This window comes from Stegostoma tigrinum, chromosome 26 (assembly GCF_030684315.1).
Source record: "Stegostoma tigrinum isolate sSteTig4 chromosome 26, sSteTig4.hap1, whole genome shotgun sequence".
NCBI lineage: Eukaryota > Metazoa > Chordata > Chondrichthyes > Orectolobiformes > Stegostomatidae > Stegostoma > Stegostoma tigrinum.
The window spans coordinates 18,317,447-18,342,758 of NC_081379.1; the positions used below are offsets into that span (position 1 = coordinate 18,317,447).

At 41.5% G+C, this 25,312-nt stretch overlaps 1 long non-coding RNA gene across 1 annotated transcript in view; it reads right to left on the reverse strand.

Annotated features, from left to right (window-relative positions):
* Positions 1–3,655: 3,655 nt before the first annotated feature.
* The window catches only part of LOC125463980 (uncharacterized), a 122,001-nt gene continuing 100,344 nt past the window's right edge, over positions 3,656–25,312 (reverse strand). The window contains exon 3 of the long non-coding RNA XR_007249951.2: positions 3,656–5,504. This is a non-coding gene — a long non-coding RNA (uncharacterized LOC125463980). The remainder of the gene's footprint in view (positions 5,505–25,312) is intronic.

Here is a 25,312-nt window from a genome sequence, read left to right on the forward strand (position 1 = left end):
GGAAAAGACCTTGATTATTCACCCTATCCATGCCCATGTAGAGTAAATGACACTGATCCAGCTAGCTCCTAGAGTGAGCCGAACCCCTGACACTCCTGTTTATATCTGCCAGCCAGGGCTCCCCATTTGGACCAGATTAACTGCTCAATCAGGGAATTCATATTCTATGAGACTCACATGGCTGATCTTATTCCATTTACTCCTCTCTAATTTCTGAAGAAGGGTCTAGACCCGAAACGTCAGCTTTCCTGCTCCTTTGATGCTGCTTGGTGTGCTATGTTCATCCACCTCTACACCTTGTTATGCCACTACTGTTTAATTTCTTCCAATTGATTAATCTTTTAGCCTTTCTCTGGCATTACCTTTACTCTCATGAATACTGTGCCATATTTTTATATTCTGAACATACTTCCTCTCGTATAATCAACTGCATCTCGTTTAGGACCAGAATCCTTCCTGTTAAGTGATAAAGTGGTTTCGGTCTACCACATTCCCTGTAAAGCCCTGATAGGAAAGAGGATGGTGGCAGCAAATACATCATGCTGAATAGTGGTGAGGATTCGTCTTACAAACAGGCGGATTGGAAATTCTCACTCAGCTTCCTTTACTCAGCTTTAACAAAGTCCTTAATGAGCCTAATTACCTGCCCTTCTTATGGGGCTGAATAGCCTTCCCAGAGCCTGAAAGCTGCTGACCAAAAAGGCCAGAACCAGGAATGATAGCTCAATATTTGAACCAACAGGTGCCAATATTTTTGGCAACTTATGTTTTTGCCAGATTTGGGGCCAGGGTGTGTCCAAAAAAAATAGCTGTCATGTTTTCAACAGCAAAATATATCAGAATCTGAAATTGTATTTGGTCAGTTTGAAATATTGAGATCAAAGTCAGTAGTTATTTAACAAGCCCCTTTAATTCACACAGCAGTTTATCTATTATTCTTTGGATGCATATTACTGTGTCTTTATATGCTTTTTCTGTTTCTTCTTTTGTTTTACCAGCATCATAGACTAATATCCGTATTCTGCCAGCATAGATATGGGTAGTGCTAGCTAAACCAGACATGACCTTTTGAGATCAAAGCCCTGATAATAAAAACTTTTAAATGAAATTAATGTAAAGATGAGCCTTGAAGATTTAAAGTGATGATACTGGACTTCTTTTCTTTGGCAATTTGTTCTGTATGGGAATGCCTTCAGGAAGAAAGACTGTGCATACACAGTCTTGGAAACAAATAGTTTTTGTAGTTTCTGCGGATGCTGACCTCATGTTTTATCATTGTCAGGTACTACTTTGGGAATGTAAGCAAATTTTCTTTGTGTTACTTGTCTCTTCAATTCCACAAATTACAAATAATTGAAAGGAGCAAACTCCAAGCTTTGTTTTGTGGAAGCGTGGCGACAGAGTGTGGTGATAGTCTAGGACTTTTTTCACTGGGGTGTGGGAGGTTGAGAGGTGACCTTAAAGAAGTTTATAAAATCATGAGGAGTATAGTTGGGGCTAATAGTAGGTATTTTCCCTAGGATGGGGGATTTCAAGACTAGGGGGCATATTTTTAATGTAAGAGGAGAGAGATTTAAAAAAAACATGAGGGGCATTTTTTTACACATAGGGTGGTCCTCATGCAGAATGAACTTTCTGAGGAAGTGGTGGATGTGGGCGCAGTAACATCATTTAAAAGACACTTAGGTAATACATCAATAAGAAAGGTTCAGATGAATATGGGCTAGGAGCAGGCTGGTGGGGCTACTTTAGTTTGGGATTGTGGTCGGCATGGACTGGTTGGATCTAAGGGTCTGTTCCCATGTTGTATGACTCTATGCCTCTATGAAAAGCCACACACAATATGCAAATTATTTCTAGTACAAAATTTGACCTTAGGTATCTTTCTCTTCAAAGAATGCAGAACACTTGATGACTGATATGTCTCCAACTTAATTTAGCAACTCATCACAATGTTCTAAATTGTCCAAAAACCATTTGCTGACTTCATGCACTCACTCACCAGTTATGCAAAGAAAATGTTTGAGCACTGGAGGAAAATATATCAAACGCACGGAATGTAAGTGCAAATGATACTAAGGAAAAGACTGCATATGTTAGATTTCGTTCAATCACATTTCGTTCTGAATTAAAGAAGAGATTATTGTTGCCTGAAAATAATAATATGTTCCATTTCACTTGAAACAATTAGACTATGAAAAGGATATCCACAAGGTTATCTCTCTCTTGATAGCTTGCTGTAATAATTTTTTCCAGTATTTTGTCAATTCTCCAGGTATGATGCTGATGCTTAAAACATAATAAACTGAATATCATTTAACTCCAACATGGTGATACTAAGTAGGTTTGTTTTCCTTGACCTATTCCACTTTCTCTCCTATCTCTCTCTTCTTTCCAAACATCAAGCTGTTGTCCAAATGAGAGGGTTTGGGGTTTGAGGAATTGCCGTTTCTACAATCATTGGAATAAGGATGTCCATTCAGCTCTTAAGCGCTGCTATAGTTAGGTCCAGGAGAGAGATTGGTAAATATTGCAGAAGTCTTGTCAAATAGGGTCAAATGTTATCTTTTTATTTAAACACAGTAAGCATTAACAATATGTAGGCTTGACATAGATCTGTTGCCTTGAAAACTCTTATTGTCAGAGTATCTACAGCCTTCTTGGAGAAGAAAATTCCAGATTTCTATTACCTCCTCCTTTGTCCCTTATGGGGTACCAGGATCATTTGAAATTTTCGGGAATGGTTGCCCCTTAAGTCAGGTCAAGTCAAGGGAAGGATCCCATGCTCAGATTTGTGAACGAACCAGCAAATTTGCAGTCATGAGGTTGGATGAGCAAGATCCTGAAAAGACAATGACTGCTTACACCCTGTGCCAGTCTCACAGTGATTGGCAGCCTGGCATGGTCACAAGGATCATAGCCATTCAGCAACATTTCACTCGAGCAACTCTCAGCTCCTGACAAAAGATGAGTCCATAACCCACCTTTCATCATAGTGGGAAATTATCCAAAAACTGAGAAAAAGGCGTCTCCCTCGCCACCCATCTCCCCCAGGACAGATCATGGTGCTACACAAAACCTAGCACCTCCCCCTTCCCCTTCTCTCGGCCCTTAACTCCACATTCTTTTTGACACCATGTAGTGATAATGCACAAGTCTAATAATTGGTAGCATCAATTAGTAATAACGGTGAAATGAATAGCCATTCAGACTGAGAAAATATCACCAAAATGGCCATAAAATGCATTTAACAACATGACATCCCATGCTCCTAACCATCTCTGTTGGATTGTTGCCCTGTTTCCGAGAGTGGGGTAGAACAGAGGCTTTCTACTGCATTGGCTCTGCTCCAGACTGTGATTCCTTTGGTTTCCATGCTCACTGGGGAGCCAAAAATGATTGGGACCCTGGCCTGAGATAATGCAAAATCCAGCTAACACTTAGATGTTAAAAATGCTAGACTGTGAGAATGTATCTTCCACAGAACCAGAGTTGGAGATCCAAAGCACTGACCTGTCCTACAAAGTTCCCATGTCCCTACAATGTCCTGACTCTGAAACAAGTGTCGAAAGTTAGGTGCTCAATTTACAAAGTTATCTGGTGTCCTGAAATTCAGTCATTTTAATATTGATGAGCACATCGGTTTTGTGCTGGAGTTTCTTCTGAATCATTTATTCAAGTAACTTGTAAAGGTGAGAGGTGTGCAGAACTACTATACGATTAAGAAATAAAAGCAAGGACAATAATTGAATTTGGAGGAACGCAACACTTCTGAGAATTTCTTTCAGACCAAGGATGGGAAAACTTACATTTTATTTAGGTTTAAGAATCTGGGGAGCCCAGGTATCAAGGTTAGATTTTTGTTTTATTCATATTTTCGGGTGCAGTAGCATGAACAAGATCCATAAGTGGTCTGAGGCCATACAGTTTGGTATACACAAACAATCATTCAATTGGGAGCTTGAGTAGGTCCTTCATGCATTTGAGTCTGCTCCTCCAACCCTTAACGCCATGGCTGATCTGATTACTCTGCGTTCCTGGCTATTCTTCATAGACTTTCATCCTGTTGCTTCTTATGATTTTATCTACCTCTTCCTCAAAAACAAACACTCAGCTCCCACTGCCTTTTGAGAAAAAGAGCTTCTAGCACTCTCAACACTCTGTGGGGAAAAAGACATCTCTGCATTATTTTTAAACTGGTCATGTGCAAACCACATAACATTTACCTCTATGATAGTGTAACCCAAAGTATGAAAGTATCTCCTTGAGATCTGAACCAGATGTGGGATAAACAAATAATCTACTTTACTTCACATCACATAAGCATGGCACGGCCTTGATCACACTCACTTTGCTCAACTTTTTTTCATATGATACAAAATAACGAATGTACTGCACATGCCCACATCAATGTTTGATCTTGCTTTAATTGCTAACCCTGGTGAGAAAATTGGTTGTAAAGCTTTCTATTCAAAGATTAGGCTATTAAACTGTGTGGGCATCAATTTTATAAAATTGGCCTCTCTTAATAGTCAGAGCATCCAGAAACCCACCAAACATGTGAGTATTTATTGAATGCCAAAATAAAGTAGAAAATTTCTTTTTACTTCTCCATAGGCTTTACCAGTATGAAAAACTAACTTATCAGCATTTGAACTATTACCATATAGCAACATAGGATAGCAAAGAAGTGATCCATTTATCTCATCAGGCCAATGCAAGCTCTTCAAAGGGGTTATCCAATTAGTCCTGATGTGCTTATTCATGGCTCTTTATATAAATAAAATGAATGAATGAACTCTGCTTCAAAATCCCAATGGCTAAACATAACCGGCATCCCAGAAACACTATGAGGTGAAATGGCCAAAATTCCTGAAGCTTTACAAAACATTAGTGTCAAGTACAGAGGCAGAATACCATCAAATGTCATAAAGAAACTAGTGACAAAGCAGTCTGGAAAAAGTAATAAGATGGATAAAATATCGTAAAATGTAGGAGAAAGGAAAGTATAACAGGTATCTTTTTCTGAGGACATCCATTCATAATTGTTGCACTGTTCTGAGAATATTGTAATGAGCCTTGATTTCCAAGCAGTTGTGCGAGAGGGAAGAAGATCTATAAAAGAAGATGGAAGCACCTGCCCGGAATTTTCTGAATTACATTCTTGTCGAAAGCCCATTGAAACATATGCTGAGGTTTCTCCATAATGTAGCCAAGGGAAATCTTTACTCAAACTTCCCGTGACACTCATCTGCCTGCAACAGAAATAGTCATGATGCAGCAACAAGAAGTGGTAAGTATATCAGTCTGCTATCCTCACTAACAGAATCTCTTACAATGTTGCTCAGGACAGGAAAAATCTAATTATGAAGGCTGCTTCATCCTTCTGAAAGCTTGGCAGGAGTTGGCAGAGGTGTAAGATCATGGAGTTGCTGGAAGCATAGGAGCGTTGGAGACAGATATGTTTTTCCCAAGTGTACTGTTGGCTTCATGAAGAATTACTTCTAAGGAAAGGAAAAAAAAAGATACAGTTAATCTCCAGAAAGCTGAATTATGTTACAGTCAGGTGATTTCGGCTGCTTCTTAATCATTGAGCTTAAGTCTATAACAGCACATTTGTATAAATGCAGGAAACTAGAGCAAGTTGTTAAGGAATGGAGAATACAGCTACATAAATTAAACAATAGCTTGGAAGTGGTGGAAAAGATCAAGGAAGACTGTGACGTGTTGGTGTCAGTGCCTGGAGCGGGGCTTCTGGCTGCAGGAGTCCTGGAACTGTATTTGGATCCTGGCCGATAAAGGTGAACTCTGTTTAAGTACTTTCTTTTCATTCTTTTTTACCTCACAGTAGCGCTGGATTGTGCCAACAGAATATTTTTCTCTGTATCTCCCTAAATATATGTGAAAATAAATGAACCATTTAAATTTGTACAAAGCAGTATTTCAACGTAAGACTGGTACTTGATAACTACACACAAAGGTGTTGGAAAAAATAAACATGAAAATCTGCTTTTACACCATTAATTTGTTCAAACCTTACATGAAACCAGCAGGCAATATATTTAAGTGTTGGGAAGTAGGGCTGAACTGGTATTTAGACTTTAAAACTTGAGCGCAATAGTGAGAAGTACAAAGCTAATTCACATTCTGGCTTTGCAGACATGGAAACTGGGTGAAAACTGGAAAAGGGGGCCGGGGAGAAACAATAGCAAGGACACCTGGATGGAATATAACATGGTAGGAATGGAAATGGATTGAGTCGCTCGCATAACAGACTGCCTTTTATTTCCTGTTTTGCTATTGTCAGGACATCTATTCCCTTGCTTGCGGCTTATTTTGTATTATTCAAAGCAACTTGATAGCCGCAGCAAAATCAAAACATGAAGCACTTCTTTGAATTCCAGGTGAAAGTGAGAGGCATGAAGGTGCAGGAAACAATTTGAGTATTGAGTGGTGGTGCAACCCTTTTAGGGGTGCATTGGCCTTCTTCTGGGGCATAAAGCAGGGAAACGCTGATGTATTGAAAACTGCGATAGAGTTCAGTTTTGGACCATTGAATTACTGCAAAGACCGTGTCTTGTCCTTCATCAGACCTGTAATCTTTATAATTTGTTATATAATTGTTATGAAACAGTGCAAAGAAAAGTGCCTTAACAATCCCACCAAATCCTATTCTGTGTGGATTTAATGTCGTTTTTGCCAAATTCATTTGTTGCTTCACTTGTACTTTACAGTAGCCTTATGTTTATACAGGGCCAGCAACTTCATCTGAGGCTGACTCAAATATATCTGTACTATGTAATTATTGGCTATTGTTTTTGCAGTATTTTAAAACCAACATAAAAAAGAAAGACTTGCATTTAGGTAGCACCTTTCATGATCTCAGGACAACTCAAAGTACTTTACAGCCATCAAAAGTGCTTTTCAAGCATATCACTGTTGTAATGTAGGAAATGCAGTGGCCAATATGCATGCACTGAGCTCCCACAAAACAGCATTGTGATAATAAAAACCAAACATTAAAAACTGACACACAAAACAGCATTGTGATAATAAAAACTGAACATTAAAAACTGACATTTTCCTAGGTACTATCAGTTCAGAAGAAGGGTCACTGGAACTGAAACGTTAACTCTGATTTCTCTTCATAGATGCTGCCAAGCCTGCTGAGCTTTTCCAGCAATTTCTGTGTTTATTAGCATTGTGATAATCACCAGTTATTGCTTTGCAGTATGATTTGAGCAATAAAAATTGACCAGGACACTGGTAAAAATCCCTAGCTGCCCTTCTAAATAGTGCCGTAGGGTGTTTTTATTTCTGCCTGAGACATCTGACTTGGTCCTAGGCTTATACTTAATCAAAAAGACAGCATTTTCAACAGTGCAACCCTTCAACATTGCTGCACTAGAGTAGGCTTGAGGCCTGAATCTTTTGACTCAGAAGAATAAGTGCTATATTTCCACCCTGAGCCACAATTAGTGCCACTAAGTGCATTTTGTTCATCCATTTCCACGTTTTAAAGTTGTCACCTTTTGGATATTTGATTTTGGCTTGAATCTGGAGAAAAAATGACTTTGAGCAAAATGTTAGCTGACACTTCATTGCTGTACTCAGGAAGTGCTGCACTGTCTGAGGTGTCAATCTTTCATTGGAAACATGAAGCAAAAGTCATGTCTACCATGTTTGATCGACATAAAAGATTCAGTGGCACTATTATGAAACTGGGTGCCTGATGCCTATCAAGTCGTAATTAATATCACAAAGCAGATTGTTTTGACATTGCTGCTGTGGGGTACACCTATACACAAAATGATATTAGTGTTCATTCAATTATTACTGTGACTGTACTTAAGAAGTATTTTATTGGTTGCACAATGATGCGTGATTCCCTACATGTTATTCTATCTTACATATATAACAGGGACTAAGGTTCTTATTGAGACATGTACGTGGAAGTTTATTCAAGTTTATGTACTCAAATGTACTCAGGTTTATACATTTACTCTGTGTACTTTGCACACATTATTATTGTTGTATGATTTCCATAAATAATAGGCTGACTGATTGCTTGATTAAATGGCTATATGGAAGGTCAGTTGGAGACCTCTGAGGCTACATTGTCACATGTTGTGATGTTGTGTAGTTGTGTTTAAGTACCAGTGCTTTTCCAAGATCTATGCAATAATACAACATCTCTAATGCAGATCAGCACATTATCTTTATTTGTTAAGATAACTCTTTGACAAGTGTACAACATGACTGGATCTAATTCTTATATAATTGACACAACTTGATTATAAGGCTTCCCTCTTCAGTGAAGCCTATCTTGTTACCTGGATTTGATATCCAATTTTATGTCTAAAGGAATATCTTTGCTATAGTGGGATTTCAAAGTCATATAAGAACATGTGGAATAGTCATCCAAAAGCTCGGTTTGTACAGTGCTTCAAAGCTGCCTCCTTAGTACGTCACAGTAGATACTGTAGTTATGATGGGGGATTTGTGAGATACTTTCAACAGATTACTTTCATGGGTTTGTGGTCGGTGTCAACAATGAAGTGCATGTAGGTACATGTGGAGAGTTTATGTTTTGCAAGTAAAAGTGAGGGTTTCCTTTTCTGTCTTGCTGTAGTTTATTTGAGCTTCTGTAAAGGCTTTGGAAGCAAACGGTACCATTCTGCAGTAAACAAGTTCTGAGGTCTTTCTAAGATACATCTACTTCTGGCCTGGTAAGCTTGGAGAGGTCATAATATTGAAATATTCACAATATGTGGGGCATAAGAAGTTGAATAAATCAAGCCATCTTTGTAAATCACCTTATTCTTGTGGGTTAACTATCTTTTGTACATCTTCTATTTTGATAAGCCCAGTTCAAATATTGTTTGAGGAGTAGACTGATCCAAACTTGACTTGACGCATATTGTTTTGAAATTTTTCTGCTGTTAAACATGGTACCATGTTTTTTTTGCCTTTGCCGTGAACTAATGGAGGTTTATGTTATGCTCATTTTCAGTTTTCTCAAGAACTGCAATGTCATCTGTGAAACAGAGATAACCTGATTAATTTCCTTTGATATGATCCATTTGATGCTGGAATATATCCCGGCTAATGGATAATCAAACTGGTAACGTGAAGAAAAATGTTTACCAAAGGATGTTCTAAAAATTGTCAGCTCTTGCGACTCTGGGGATAGATGTATGACCCAATAATATTCTTGGTGTCAAGCTTAGAACAACTGTCATCTGAGAACTTGGAATTAATCTCTTCAAGAATAGGAATCTGTTGGATATATTTTTAATGCAACACTTGGTCACCTTGGATCTAAAATGCAAGTGGAGTACCTTCTTTCTTCAAAACACAGTCCCAGAGTTGAAGCAATCAATGTGATGCTCAAATTTAGAATGATATTTTTTTTACCATGGAATCCAGTTCTAGGTTGAACTTATCCCTAATGTGAATACTGCACATATATGGAGAGCTGATGCTGTGTTGGAAATGAACTTTCACACATTATACTACATTGCTGAAAGAATCTATCAAAAGAATCAAAACCATTTGCCTAAATGGTCAGAGGTTGGTCAAATCACAGCTAGACTTGATGTTGCTATCTAGGTTCTTTGGTGTTAGAACTGATATGTTTGTCATCTCATTGATCGTGAGTCTACATTTATCTGTTTTAGGTTACAGAGAGAGAGCACGTTCACAACTGTTTCTTTGTTGTGGAAGTTGTACTTCAATACAGATTGTAGCCATCAGTCTTGTTTGTTAAATGTGAACTTTAGCTCTGAACACAAACTGATGATGGGTGATTGTTAAGAAAATAGCTTTTTACGGTTGACTTTTTTTTAAATCACCTTCTCAGCATTTGGTAGCAACTTGCTGTGACTAGCCTTTGGCATTAACTTGCTGTTACCAGCTTGGAATGTCCACTTGCTGCCACTATGACAAGATATGGTTTCCTAGATGCTAGTCTTCATAACATATAGTACAGAGATTTGGGTTCTTATTGAGACAGATATCAGGAAGTTATTAAAACATAACTGTAGAGTAATATGACATCCCAGACTTAGAAATATAGTCTGGATATTTACTTATATCATAAGACCATAAGACAAAGGAGTGGAAGTGAGGCCATTCGGCCCATCGAGTCCACTCTGCCATTTAATCATGGCGATGGGCATTTCAACTCCACTTCCCTGCACTCTCCCCGTAACCCTTGATTCCTTCTAAGATCAAGAATTTATCGATCTCTGCCTTGAAGACACTTAATGCCCCGGCCTCCACTGCGCTCCATGGCAATGAATTCCACAAGCCCACCACTCTCAGGCTGAAAAAATGTCTCCTCATTTCCATTTTAAATTTAGCCCCTCTAATTTTAAGGCTGTAACCACAGGTCCTAGTCTCCCCGCCTAACGGAAACAACTTCCCAGCGTCCACCCTTTCTAAGCCATACATTACCTTTTAAGTTTCTATTAGATCTCCCCTCAACCTTCTAAACTCTTATGAATACCATCCCAGGAACCTCAGCCGTTCATCATACGTTAAACCTACCACTCCAGGGATCATCCGTGTGAATCTCTGCTGGAAATGCTCCAGGGCTAGTATGTCCTTCCTGGGGTGTGGGGCCCAAAATTGGACACAGTATTCTAAATGGGACCTAACTAGAGCTTTATAAAGGCTAAGAAGCACATCGCTGCTTTTATATTCCAACCTTCTTGAGATAAACGACAACATTACTTTTGCTTTCTTAATCACAGGCTCTACCTGCAAGTTAACTTTTGGAGAATTCTGGACCAACACTCCCAGATCCCTTTGTACTTCTGCTTTATGAATTTTCTCACCATTTAGAAAATAGCCCATGCCTGTATTCTTTTTTCCAAAGTGCAAAACCTCACATTTGCTCACGCTGAATTTCATCAGCCATTTCCTGGACCACTCTCCTAAACTGTCTAAAACTTTCTGCAGCCTTCCAACCTCTTCAGTGCTACCTGCCTGTCCACCTATCTTTGTATCATCAGCAAACTTCGCCAGAATGCCCTCAGTCCCTTCATCCAGATCACTAATATATAAAGTGAACAGTTGCAGCCCCAAAACTGAACCCTGCGGGACATCACTTGTCACTGGTTGCCATTCCGAAAAAGAGCCTTTTATCCCAACTCTCTGCCTTCTGTCAGACAGCCAATCCTCAATCCAAGCCAGTAGCTCACCTCGAACACCATGAGCCCTCACCTTACTCAGCAGCCTAACTGCTTAATCACTATTGCATTATTTACATAGTTCACTACTGACTGAATAGCTGTCTGATTGTTTGACTATGACTGCACTGAGAAAGATGAAATTCTCTTCTGCTAAAGCATCACACATTCTGATTATGTTTTAGCTGTATTAAAGTTATAGTACATTTCAAGAGATCTGTGCAGTGATACAATGCAGTGTGAAACTCCTGAGGTTGTAGGTGGTGCTATATAAAGGCAAGTTGTTTATTTTGTTTGCAGAAGCTCATGGTATTCTAATAACTGCTATGTTTGCCTTCCCAAGAGTAGTGTTTTTCGTAATTCAGCAATTTTGAAGTATTTTGAGACCTCCTGTGAATATGAAAATTTTCAGAGATGAAAAAATATACAGCATCTGCTTCAGCAACCAGTTTTAACTCAGAATTCATCTGTACCACTAGTGTCACTGGACTATTGATGGACACTGTGTAGATAATCAGTGTCACAGTTAAGATCATTTGATAAGAATGCCTCACCGATCTTGTGTGAGCTGTTTCTTCCTAAAGGATAATTAACAGTGTCTGCTTTATTAAAGCTGGGAGCAATAGGAACAATTTGTTGTACTTTACTGTGCTTTTCTCAGGGCCTCTTGTTGGCTCAGTGCCAGATAAGGTGCAGACATGAGACTGAATTCAAGACAAGATGTTGTGCAGATTGTGTACAAGGTGCTTTCCATGTCTGGAATTAGAGTTGGTTTACTGCTTTGGCGAGCTTACTCAGACAGGTTATTGTGATATACCCAGCATATGTTTTTCACTTGAGCTGGGCTTAAAGGACTGATCAAATGGATTGCCAGAAGCTCTGAAATGTACTTGCTAATCGTACGTTTTCAGGTGGTAGGTCAAAACATTGAACCATGATTAACCTTTCAGTAATTGTAGCTCCTGCTTTGGACTTCATCCATAGTTGTACTAAATGCAGTTTGAGTGATTTCAATTGCTCGAGGAAAAAATGCCCAGCTTTCACTATGGTGGAAGATCAGGACCAATGCTGAACTGCAGTTTAATGAGACTTGCTTGCTTTAAATAGTAATATATATTATATCTCCCAGAGTTTCATATTCAGTAAATTGCTTCTTAAGTACAACTAAAACTGAAAGAACTGATGATGCTGTAAATCAGAAACAAAACCCGAAGTTGCTGGAAAAGCTCAGCAGCGTCAGTGACAAAAAATCAGAATTAACGTTTTGGATCCGGTGACTCTTCCTCAGAAATGTTCATAGGTACAGTGGCTGTTATATTGGTAAACATTGCGGCATTTTGGTGGGTTAACAAAGTGTGGAGCTGGATGAACACAGCAGGCCAAGCAGCATCTTAGGAGCACAACCTGCTGTGTTCATCCAGCTCCACACTTTGTTATCTCGGATTCTCCACCATCTGCATTTTGGTAGGTGGCAGGATCTTAAAAACAATAATGAGATCAAAGACCATTTAATGTGCGAGTCATTTATTGTGATTTATGCCACATCGTGAATTTTGGGGTTGAGATGGACTGGTCAAGGAGACAAAGACAACAAGGTAAAGGTGCATATTCAGTATTCGATTTCTAAGTAACCCCATGTATTATGCATTAATTCTAAATATTGCAATACATGGCAATTACAGATATACCAGGCTCTGACTTATTGTTATGATACTAAGACTATGTTCTATTTGTGCTTCCTTCTTCACAACACTCATCAACACTAACCCTGCCAACACTGTACTATCCACTCCTAATGGTCAGTAGCAATGTGAGCTCAAGGCATAGTTGTGCCAGGGTCCTAAAACCCTTCCACAACAACCAGTGAGTAGTGCACAAAGGTGATCTGTGGGTGAAGATATTTGAGATTTCTTCTAAGTCTTGTGATTAAATTCCTAGGAATTGTTTAGCCCCCTTCTTCCTCTCTGTTAACAGACTTATGAACCTCATTCTCTGCGCCTTCTTTGTTGCTGTAATGCTAAATTCTGCATTCTGTTCTTTTACCCTGATGTACTTACGTAAGGTATGATTGGTCTGGATAGCATGCAAATACTTGGGTGTCACGTAATTTAAAGGGATGGGTTTTACTGGAATTTTCACATTCAGGTTACTCTTCATATTTGAGATAATGGGAACTGCAGATGCTGGAGAATTCCAAGATAATAAAATGTGAGGCTGGATGAACACAGCAGGCCAAGCAGCATCTCAGGAGCACAAAAGCTGACGTTTCGGGCCTAGAGCCTTCATCAGAGAGGGGGATGGGGAGAGGGTTCTGGAATAAATAGGGAGAGAGGGGGGGGCGGACCGAAGATGGAGAGTAAAGAAGATAGGTGGAGAGAGTATAGGTGGGGAGGTAGGGAGGGGATAGGTCAGTCCAGGGAAGACGGACAGGTCAAGGAGGTGGGATGAGGTCAGTAGGTAGCTGGGGGTGCGGCTTGGGGTGGGAGGAAGGGATGGGTGAGAGGAAGAACCGGTTAGGGAGGCAGAGACAGGTTGGACTGGTTTTGGGATGCAGTGGGTGGGGGGGAAGAGCTGGGCTGGCTGTGTGGTGCAGTGGGGGGAGGGGACGAACTAGGCTGGTTTTGGGATGCAGTAGGAGAAGGGGAGGTTTTGAAACTGGTGAAGTCCACATTGATACCATATGGCTGCAGGGTTCCCAGGCAGAATATGAGTTGCTGTTCCTGCAACCTTCGGGTGGCATCATTGTGGCAGTGCAGGAGGCCCATGATGGACATGTCATCTAGAGAATGGGAGGGGGAGTGGAAATGGTTTGCGACTGGGAGGTGCAGTTGTTTGTTGCAAACTGAGCGGAGGTGTTCTGCAAGTTCTTTAAGGACCGCAACTTTCCCCCCACAGTGATCGAGAAAGCCCTTGACCGCGTCTCCCGTATTTCCCGCAACACATCCCTCACACCCCGCCCCCGCCACAACCGCCCTAAGAGGATCCCCCTCGTTCTCACACTCCACCCTACCAACCTCCGGATACAACGCATCATCCTCCGACACTTTCGCCATTTACAATCCGACCCCACCACCCAAGACATTTTTCCATCCCCTCCCCTGTCTGCTTTCCGGAGAGACCACTCTCTCCGTGACTCCCTTGTTCGCTCCACACTGCCCTCCAACCCCACCACACCCGGCACCTTCCCCTGCAACCGCAGGAAATGCTACACTTGTCCCCACACCTCCTCCCTCATCCCTATCCCAGGCCCCAAGATGACATTCCACATTAAGCAGAGGTTCACCTGCACTTCTGCCAATGTGGTATACTGTATCCACTGTACCCGGTGCGGCTTCCTCTACATTGGGGAAACCAAGCGGAGGCTTGGGGACCGCTTCTCCCACTTCCTACAGACTAAGGGGGTGGCCATGGGCACCTGCATGGGCCCCAGCTATGCCTGCCTCTTTGTAGGTTATGTGGAACAGTCCCTCTTCCGCACCTACACAGGCCCCAAACCCCACCTCTTCCTCCGGTACATTGATGACTGTATCGGCGCCACCTCTTGCTCCCCAGAGGAGCTCGAACAGTTCATCCACTTCACCAACACCTTCCACCCCAACCTTCAGTTCACCTGTGCCATCTCCAGCACATCCCTCACCTTCCTGGACCTCTCAGTCTCCATCTCAGGCAACCAGCTTGTAACTGATGTCCATTTCAAGCCCACCGACTCCCACAGCTACCTAGAATACACCTCCTCCCACCCACCCTCCTGCAAAAATTCCATCCCCTATTCCCAATTCCTCCGCCTCCGCCGCATCTGCTCCCACGATAAGACATTCCACTCCCACACATCCCAGATGTCCAAGTTCTTTAAGGACCGCAACTTTCCACCCACAGTGATCGAGAACGCCCTTGACCGCGTCTCCCGTATTTCCCGCAACACATCCCTCACACCCCGCCCCCGCCACAACCGCCCTAAGAGGATCCCCCTCGTTCTCACACACCACCCTACCAACCTCCGGATACAACGCATCATCCTCCGACACTCCCGCCATTTACAATCCGACCCCACCACCCAAGACATTTTTCCATCCCCTCCCCTGTCTGCTTTCCGGAGAGACCACTCTCTCCGTGACTCCCTTGTTCGCTCCACACTGCCCTCCAACCCCACCACACCCGGCACCTTCCCCTGCAACCGCAGGAAATGCTACACTTGTCCCCACACCTCCTCCCTCACCCCTATCCCAGGCCCCAAGATGACATTCCACATTAAGCAGAGGTTCACTTGCACATCTGCCATTGTGGTATATTGCATCCACTGTACCCGGTGCGGCTTCCTCTACATTGGGGAAACCAAGCGGAGGCTTGGGGACCGCTTTGCAGAACACCTCCGCTCAGTTCGCAACAAACAACTGCACCTCCCAGTCGCAAACCATTTCCACTCCCCCTCCCATTCTCTAGATGACATGTCCATCATGGGCCTCCTGCACTGCCACAATGATGCCACCCGAAGGTTGCAGGAACAGCAACTCATATTCCGCCTGGGAACCCTGCAGCCTAATGGTATCAATGTGGACTTCACCAGTTTCAAAATCTCCCTTCCCCTACTGTATCCCAAAACCAGCCTAGTTTGTCCCCTCCCCCCACTGCACCACACAACCAGCCCAGCTCTTCCCCTCCACCCACTGCATCCCAAAACCAGTCCAACCTGTCTCTGCCTCCCTAACCGGTTCTTCCTCTCACCCATCCCTTCCTCCCACCCCAAGCCGCACCCCCGGCTACCTACTAACCTCATCCCACCTCCTTGACCTGTCCGTCTTCCCTGGACTGACCTATCCCCTCCCTACCTCCCCACCTATACTCTCTCCACCTATCTTCTTTACTCTCCATCTTCGGTCCGCCTCCTCCTCTCTCCCTATTTATTCCAGTTCCCTCTCCCCATCCCCCTCTCTGATGAAGGGTCTAGGCCCGAAACGTCAGCTTTTGTGCTCCTGAGATGCTGCTTGGCCTGCTGTGTTCATCCAGCCTCACATTTTATACTCTTCATATTTGTTTGGTTAGAAAATGGCAATGATGCTGAATTCGGAGACACTGTAAAATACAGATAGTATTTTACATCATTTTAAAACACAGCCTTAAGAATTTCTTATGTTTTGTTAGAGGGATGATGATTCATTTGGTTTTCCTTTTGCATTGATTCCCTCATGGCTTTGCTTCAAGGAAATATGGACTCTTTCATTGCTACATTATTAATAACCATTTCAGTGGGGTTTTATTGCTTCATAAAGAACCCATTTAAAAAGAGGTGAATAATTATGAACCCGGTTCATATGTCTCAATGTGTAAGACTCCCCTAGGCACGTTAAAAGAAATAATAGTGAGCCACACTGTTTTGGGAGGCAATAGGCAAAGGAGTGGTTTGCAGAACATTTGATCCCTGGACTTAGATTTGTGTGAGTTTTTGTTGAGGCACCGCAGAGTGGAGTATGGACAGGTATTTGTTTCTATTGCACTTTCTTTAATCTTCAATTTGAAATGTTTTGCTCTCGGCTGTATATCTGACAGTGAACGTATGTTTTAAGTATTAAGGGCATTGCGATTGTATTGAGGCACCTAAAAGTGGATCATGTGGGGTGGTGGTAACATAATGGTAATGTCAATGGCCTGGTAATCCAGAATCTCAGGCTAATGTTCTAGGAACATGGGTCTGACTCCTACCACGGCAGATGGTGACGTTCAAAATTCAATGAAATAATCAGCCTAATGGCAAGCATATATCCACTGTTAATTGTTGCCAAAAATAAAAATCGATCACACTTGTGCCCTTCAGGGAAGGAAACCTTCCATTCTACCTGGTCTGGTTTATATGTGACTTCAGACCCACATTATTATAGTTGACTCTGAATTGCCCTCTATGCAAAAAACAAATTGCTGGTCTAGCCAGCCATGTGTATATCCCATGGATAAATGAAAATAAATATGACATATGGAGACAAGTTAATCTTTATTGTGCTTTCTGTCATTTTCAAGTAAATGTGTTTTAAAATGTATTTTACAAACTGTGTGAATAAACTATATTTTTGGAAACAAAAATCTCAGGCTAATTGATCTCATCCTGGAGATGGTTTGTATTGTTGGAATAGCAGGAAGACCATACTAATGATCAGGTCTCACACATGGCAATTTATAAATGAGTTCAACCCACGACAAACCTAACTAAAAGCAATATAATCATGAAAAAGAAAGTAAGGATATGTGGAGAGAAGAATTATTTCTTAATTCTTTCACTAATAATGTTGAAGTTTTTGCAACATTTGAGGATTTCAAAAAATTATGATGCATGTAAAAATTTCACTCTGAGCCCATTTGAAATGTAAAGAACATCAAATGTGCACTACACTAAAATCTTTGGATGGTGTATCCCCACTTGTAGATAAAAATTTAATCTTGCACTCTGGTCAGAACACTTTCTGAGCCTATTTGGCGCTCAGCAGATGGTGCAGGAAATATTCACCACTAAAGATGTTCCTGACAGAACTGAACAAAGTCTGAGTTGGATGAATCACTAAACTGTGAAAAGATCAAAACTGTTACAGCACAATTAAAATCACTGAAAGCCGATGAAGTTATGGAGTTTCAGCTGAGGTCATTAAAAATGGAGGAATGTGATCCTTGACAAGGTCACAGACCTGTTTTCAGCATCCTAGTAGAAAGGGACCATCCTCAACATCTTTGCGATAACTGCAAAAAACAGGGTACAGAAATATAATAGTTATCATTTTCATGTGTGTGTGAGTGAGTACCTGTGTATGTGCGCATGTAATTGGAAACAATAATATTTTTCCAAGTCAGGGTGTGCCCTGCTTGGAATGAAACTTGCAATAATAATGTTTTCATACCTCAGCTGCCCCTGTCCTTCTACGTAGTAGTGATTGAGGGTTTGGTAGGCATTGTTGAAAGATCCTTGCTCAGTGCAACTCAGTGTGAATGTTATTTGTTATTTATTTGCTCAAGCCTAAATGTTGTATAGGTCTTCTGTAACTGGATACAGACTGCTTCAGTATTTCAGAAGTCACAAATGGTACTGAACATTGTGCAATCATTAGAGAGCAGTCCCACTTCAAACTTTTGATGGACAGAAGGTCATTGAAGAAGCAGTTGAAGATGGTTGGGACTAGGGCACTATACTGAGAAACTCTGCCACGATATCACAGGACTGAGAAAAATGACCTCCAATAGCCACAACCACCTTCCTTTGTGCAAGCATTGCTTCAAACAAATGAACATCTTTCCTCCATTCCCATTTTGGCCAGGAATCTTTGAAGCCACTCATGGCTAAACACTGCCTCAATTTCAAGGACAGACACTCTCACCTAGAAAGGAACAAAACACATGCCCATATGCTACTTTCATAGATCTTATGAAGGCATTTGGTAGATAGCTGGATGGACTTTGGAACATAGTATCCAGCCTGGATTCCCTCCAATTTTCTTCACTGTTTTCTATCAGTTCCACAAACATCAAGTCAAACAGAATGAAGCTCCCTCACACAGCTTTCTTAACAAGGTTGGTGGAGTAAGCTCCACTGTTAATCACCGACCTAGGCCAGAAATTAACATTGTGTCAAATAGAGTACGTATGTTTGACGCAAAAGACTCTTGCCTCTGATACTAGCATTTTCAGAGGGGCCTGAGGGCTGTAAAGCTGTCTGCAATAGCTCTACCGAGGCCAGTTACTGACACCAAGTTACATGCCACGGAAACATGCATGGTACTTGACACTGGTCCAGTTTCCTCAGTGCCAGCTCTCACAGTGATCAGAACCTTTGATGCTCTAGTAATATCTGTCAGCCAGGGCTCCCTGATTAGAACAGGTAAACAGCCCCAGTCAGGGAACTCATATTCTGAGGTCCACCTGACAGGCCTTGTGACAATCACTACACTGTCCATCAATGCTAAAACTTGCTAAGAAAATACCACGTGTGCACATTTTCAGGGCGCACAACAGAAGCAAATGTCTGAACATTGGTTTTGTCGGCATTGGAAGGTCTAGGTCAATAAATCACTCTATGCAAAGGTTGAGGAAGGAGATCCTGTGAAGAGACTAGTGGTGTGATTTAGATCAAGAGGCAGTAAGCAATGAAAATTTGAAGGCAACTGAGATAGACCTTGAACAAGTCAAGCTGCTTCAAAGGAGGATAAATAGCAGAGGTATAAGGAGAGGAACAAAGATGTGAGTCAGTGATGAGGCCCATACTACCACTGTTGCAAGGTGCAAGGTGGTTGAATGCATAGCTCGTGAGCATTGTGAATAGCAAAGTCTTGTTTGTGAATGATAAATAATTTTGAAGAAAAATGTAGTCAACTCTAACTTTGCTGTACCAGACGGGTTGAAAATTGCTACACTTGTTACTGTAATTTTAGAATAAATGTTACAATTTTCAATCAGCCAACAATCAGCTCGTATGTGTTAAGTTTCACACAATCAACTATTAAAATACATCTAAACTTCATTAGAAGTTATCCTCTTTTTAAAATGATTCACACTCAGTCCGCCTTTTCTTCAGTGAACTTACTCCTTGATCAGATTTTTAAATATGTGGGAACAGCTGCAATGCATTTATCGGCCAAACTGCTCACCATGAGAGCAGAATTTGTTGAAATATGAAGAATAATTGGTGAAGCTAAAATTGAAAATCTGAAATGATGGTGGAAAGTACTGAAAATGTCTTCCTGGATCAGAATATGGATACACTGAGTTCTGAGGAAGGGTAACCGGGCCGAAAGCGTTAACTCTGTTTTCTTCTTCACAGAAGCTGCCAGACCTGCTGAGCTTTTCCAGAAACTTTTGTTTTTGTTCCTGATTTACAGAATCCGCAGTTCTTTTGGTTTTTATAGATACACTAACGTTTGGATAGCTACATTTTGTCAAAACTGAAGTGGCAATCACTTTCCTTCAATAAAAGTTGAGGAACATGGTGGATGAAAAGATTGGAAGAGGAATAGAACATTAAGCCCCTTTCAAATGATTATGGCTGATCTGTGAACCAATCCATGTACCTGCTTAATACCTTTGCTTAACAAACTTCTATCAATTTATCATGTTTAAAATTAATAATCTAATCATCTACCATCTTTGTGCACAACAGAATTTCTTAATTTCCCTCCTGCAAGTGTCCCCCTTTGATTTTAGACAAGATCCCCTTGTCCTGGACTGCCCAACCAGCAGAAATGGTATTTCTAACCCTATCCTGTCTTTTTTCCTAAAAATCTAGAACAAATAGGTGACTGGTTGTGAAGTGTCAGAAAATTAATATTAGACATGCACATTTACTGGCTACTTAACCTATGCATTCACTCACCCAGAAATAAGTTCCACATGAAGTGGATATGGAGTGATGCAGGAGGAATGACTGTTTTAATCCAATAAAAAGTAGCGCTGTCTGTTACATAGAACATAGAACATAGAACATTACAGCACAGTACAGGCCCTTCGGCCCTCGATGTTGTGCCGACCTGTCGTACTGATCTCAAGCCCATCTAATCTACACTATTCCATGTATGTCCATATGCTTATCCAATGACGACTTAAATGTACCTAAAGTTGGCGAATCTACTACCGTTGCAGGCAAAGCGTTCCATTCCCTTACTACTCTCTGAGTAAAGAAACTACCTCTGACATCTGTCCTATATCTTTCACCCCTCAATTTAAAGCTATACCCCCTCGTGCTCACCGTCACCATCCTAGGAAAAAGGCTTTCCCTATCACCCTATTTAACCCTCTGATTATTTTATATGTTTCAATTAAGTCACCTCTCAACCTTCTTCTCTCTAATGAAAACAGCCTCAAGTCCCTCAGCCTTTCCTTGTAAGACCTTTCCTCCATACCAAGCAACATCCTAGTAAATCTCCTCTGCACCCTTTCCAAAGCTTCCACATCCTTCTTATAATGCGGTGACCAGAACTGTACACAATACTCCAAGTGCGGCCACATTAGAGTTTTGTACAGCTTCACCATTACCTCTTGGTTGCGGAACTCGATCCCTCTATTAATAAAAGCTAAAACACTGTATGCCTTCTTAACAGCCCTGTCAACCTGGGTGGCAACTTTCAAGGATCTGTGTACATGGACACCGAGATCTCTCTGCTCATCTACACTACTAAGAATCTTACCATTAGCCCAGTACTTTGCCTTCTGGTTACTCCTACCAAAGTGCATCACCTCACACTTGTCTGCATTAAACTCCATTTGCCACCTCTCAGCCCAGCTCTGCAGCTTAGCTATGTCTCTCTGCAACCTACAGCATCCTTCGTCACTATCCACAACTCCACCGACCTTAGTGTCGTCTGCAAATTTACTAACCCATCCTTCTACACCCTCATCCAGGTCATTTATAAAAATGATAAACAGCAGTGGACCCAACACTGACCCTTGCGATACATTGCTAGTAACTGGTTTCTAGGATGAACATTTCCCATCAACTACCACCCTCTGTCTTCTTTCAGCAAGCCAATTTACGATCCAAACTGCTATATCTCCCACAATTCCGTTCCTCCACATTTTGTACAACAGCCTATTGTGGGGAACCTTATCGAACGCCTTGCTGAAATCCATATACACCACATCAACCGGTTTACTCTCATCTACCTGTTTGGTCACCTTCTCAAAGAACTCAATAAAGTGTGTGAGGCACGACCTTCCCTTCACAAAACTGTGCTGACTATCCCTAATCAATTTATTCTTTTCTAGATGAATATAAATCCTATCCCTTATAACCTTTTCCAACACTTTACCAACAACTGAGGGAAGGCTCACTGGTCTATAATTACCAGGGTTGTCTCTACTCCCCTTCTTGAACAGGGGAACCACATTTGCTATCCTCCAGTCGTCTGGCACTATTCCTGTAGACAATGACGAGTTAAAGATCAATGCCAAAGGCTTGGCAATCTCCTCCCTGGCTTCCCAGAGGATCCTAGGATAAATCCCATCCGGCCCAGGGGACTTATCTATCTTCACCCTCTGAAGGATTTCCAATACCTCTTCCTTGTGAACCTCAATCCCACCTAGTCTAGTAGCCTGTATCTCAGTATTCTCCTCGACAACATTGTCATTTTCTAGAGTGAATATTGTCGAAAAATATTCATTTAGCGCTTCCCCAATCTCATCTGACTCCACACACAACTTACCACTTCTATCTTTGATTGGGCCTAATCTTACTTTCGTCATTCTTTCATTCCTTAAATACCTATAGAAAACCTTCGGGTTTACCCTGATCCTATCCGCCAACAACTTCTCATGTCACCTCCTGGCTCTTCTGAGCTCTCTCTTTAGGTCTTTCCTGGCTACCTCGTAGTCCTCAAGTGCCCTAACTGAGCCTTCATGTCTCATCCTAACATAAGCCGCCTTCTTCCTCTTGACCAGAGATTCCACCTCCTTCGTAAACCACGGCTCCTGCACTCTACAGCTTCCTCCCTGCCTGACAGGTACATACTTATCTAGGACACACAGGAACTTTTCCTTGAATAAGCTCCACATTTCTAATGTGCCCATCCTCTGCAGTTTCCTTCCCCATCCTATGCTACCTAAATCTTGCCTCATCTCATCCTAATTGCCTTTCCCCCAGCTATAGCTCTTGCCCAGTGGTATACACCTATCCCTTTCCATCACTAAAGTCAACATAACAGAATTGCGATCGCTATCACCAAAGTGCTCACCTACTTCCAAATCTAACACCTGGCCGGGCTCATTACCCAGTACCAAATCTAATGTTGCTTCGCCCCTTGTTGGCCTATCTACATACGTTGTCAGGAAGCCCTGCTGCACACACTGGACAAAAACTGATCCATCTATAGTACTTGAGCTATAGTGTTCCCAGTCAATATTTGGAAAGTTGAAGTCCCCCATGACAACTACCCTGTCTTTCTCACTCCTATCGAGAATCATCTTTGCTATCCTTTCCTCTACGTCTCTGGAACTATTCGGAGGCCTATGGAAAACTCCCAACAGGGTGACCTCTCCTTTCCTGTTTCTAACCTCAGCCCATACTACCTCAGTTGACGAGTCTCCAAACATCCTTTCTGCATTAGTCACAAGTGGAAGACAATTGTGCATTTAATGACCGCTGTTTAACACTTACTAATTGATAGTACTCTCGCAATACTCTGCTAATTATTACATTGCCTATGTTTGTGACAAGGCATATCTCTGCAAATGAAATGCTGCATTTCATGAGTTTAGGCAAGCAGATTCAGCCTTGGAAGTTATTGTAAAGACAGCTGAGTATCAGATCAGTAGCAAGAACATTTTGCTGTTTCTGGTTGTCACTGAAAAAAAAACAGTTATGCTAGCAAAGATTTTCATCACAACAACTTAGAAGAGAAAAAGCTGCTGGCTGGTTGACAACTTGATTCTGTTTTAGAGTATACATTGATGTCGTAGTTTGAAGTTGGGGCTCTTGTATTTGTCCTGATGAGAGCAACACACAAGCTTCCGCAACTTTCCTCTCTTCGCAACAATATTCAAGTTCTGCATTATCAAGCAATTTTATCTGGCAATATTGAGGCAGCAGAAACTCAACAACGGAAGGAATGCAGAGATGACAGACAGAGGCAAAAGATCCAACCACAAGAAATGTGGCAAATAACAGAAATAACACTAGTAAAGACTCGATTGCTTCTCACTAATTTTGTAGAATATTAACATTGAGAGGATAGATATTTGCCTCAAGTAACATGGGATCATCAACCCTGTCTATGTTGCTTCTGATATTTGTTAAATGAGTCAGAACGGAATGTATACATGGACAGGCATTGAATCTGATTCCCCTATATTGTGCCACTGCCTGGGAATAAATTTTTACCCACTATCTTTACTGACAGAAACTCAAGGTCCCTGCCTGTCTGAACAGTGGCCAACTCTCCCATTGGCATTACCGTTGCTTTAGAGGATTGGACCAACAACATCAGGATCCTGTTTGCCATCCTTATTTTGATAGTAGAACTGCAAGTGGCCTCTTCAGAGGGATTTCCAAACTAACAGAAACCTAAATGTTCGGGGTGGCATGGTGACTCAGTGGTTAATAGTGCTGTCTCACAGCTCCAGGGACCCAGGTTTGATTCCACCTCAGGTGACTGTGTGGAGTTTGCGCATTTTCCCTGTGTCTGCAAAGGTTTCCTTTGGGTGCTATGCTTTCCTCTCTCAGTCCAAATATGCGCAGGCTGGATGGATTGGCCATGCTAATTTGTCCCGTACTGACCAGGGCTGTGCAGGCTTGGTGGATTAGCCATGGTAAATGCTGGGTTCCAGGGATAGGGTAGGGGTTGGGCCTCAGTGTGATGCTTTTGTAGGGTTGAAGTGGACTTGATGGGCCAAATGGCCTGCTTCCACACTGTGGTGATTCTATGATTCTAAATGTAGATTGTGTTTCTCTCAAATTAAGGTTAAGGTCTCAAATTAATCATTTTTTTCTGCTGCTAAAGTGTTCACATCAATTCATGTTTTCAATTTTTTTTCAATGACAGAAGGAACTGGCCTTGGAAATCCACTGATGCTTGCAGCCTGGTAGCCATACAATTAAAATTGTTGAACTTTCAGAGCAAATTAGAAGGCTTCATTCACACCATGCACAATTGTTTCATTTTGAGAACTTCTATTCCTACAATGCGCAATGAATCAGTAGCTGCCTTTTCTACAGTGTGACCCAGTTAGTAATACTCTTGGCTCAAGAAAAGAAGGAGACAGAAAGAAAAAACGAAACTATCAACCTGTCAGCCTAACATTTGTAAAGGTGCTGGAATCCATTGCCATGTGTTAAGGAAGTAGTAGTTGGACGTTTAGAAAACCAAAATACAACTAGCCAGAATCAAAATGATTTCATGAAAGGGAACTCCTGTTTAACAAATTCATTAGAGTCCTTTAGGATATAACAAGCAGGATAAGTAAATAGGAGCCAGTGAATGTAATGTATTTGAACTTCCAAAATGCACCTGACAACTTGCCACAAATATAGTTATGGCACAAGGTAAGAATTTAGGCTGTTGTGGTTAATTAGCATGAATAGAGATCATAAGACATAGGAACAGAAATTCGGCCATTCAACCAATCAAGCCTACTCCGCCATTCAGTCATGGCTGATAGGT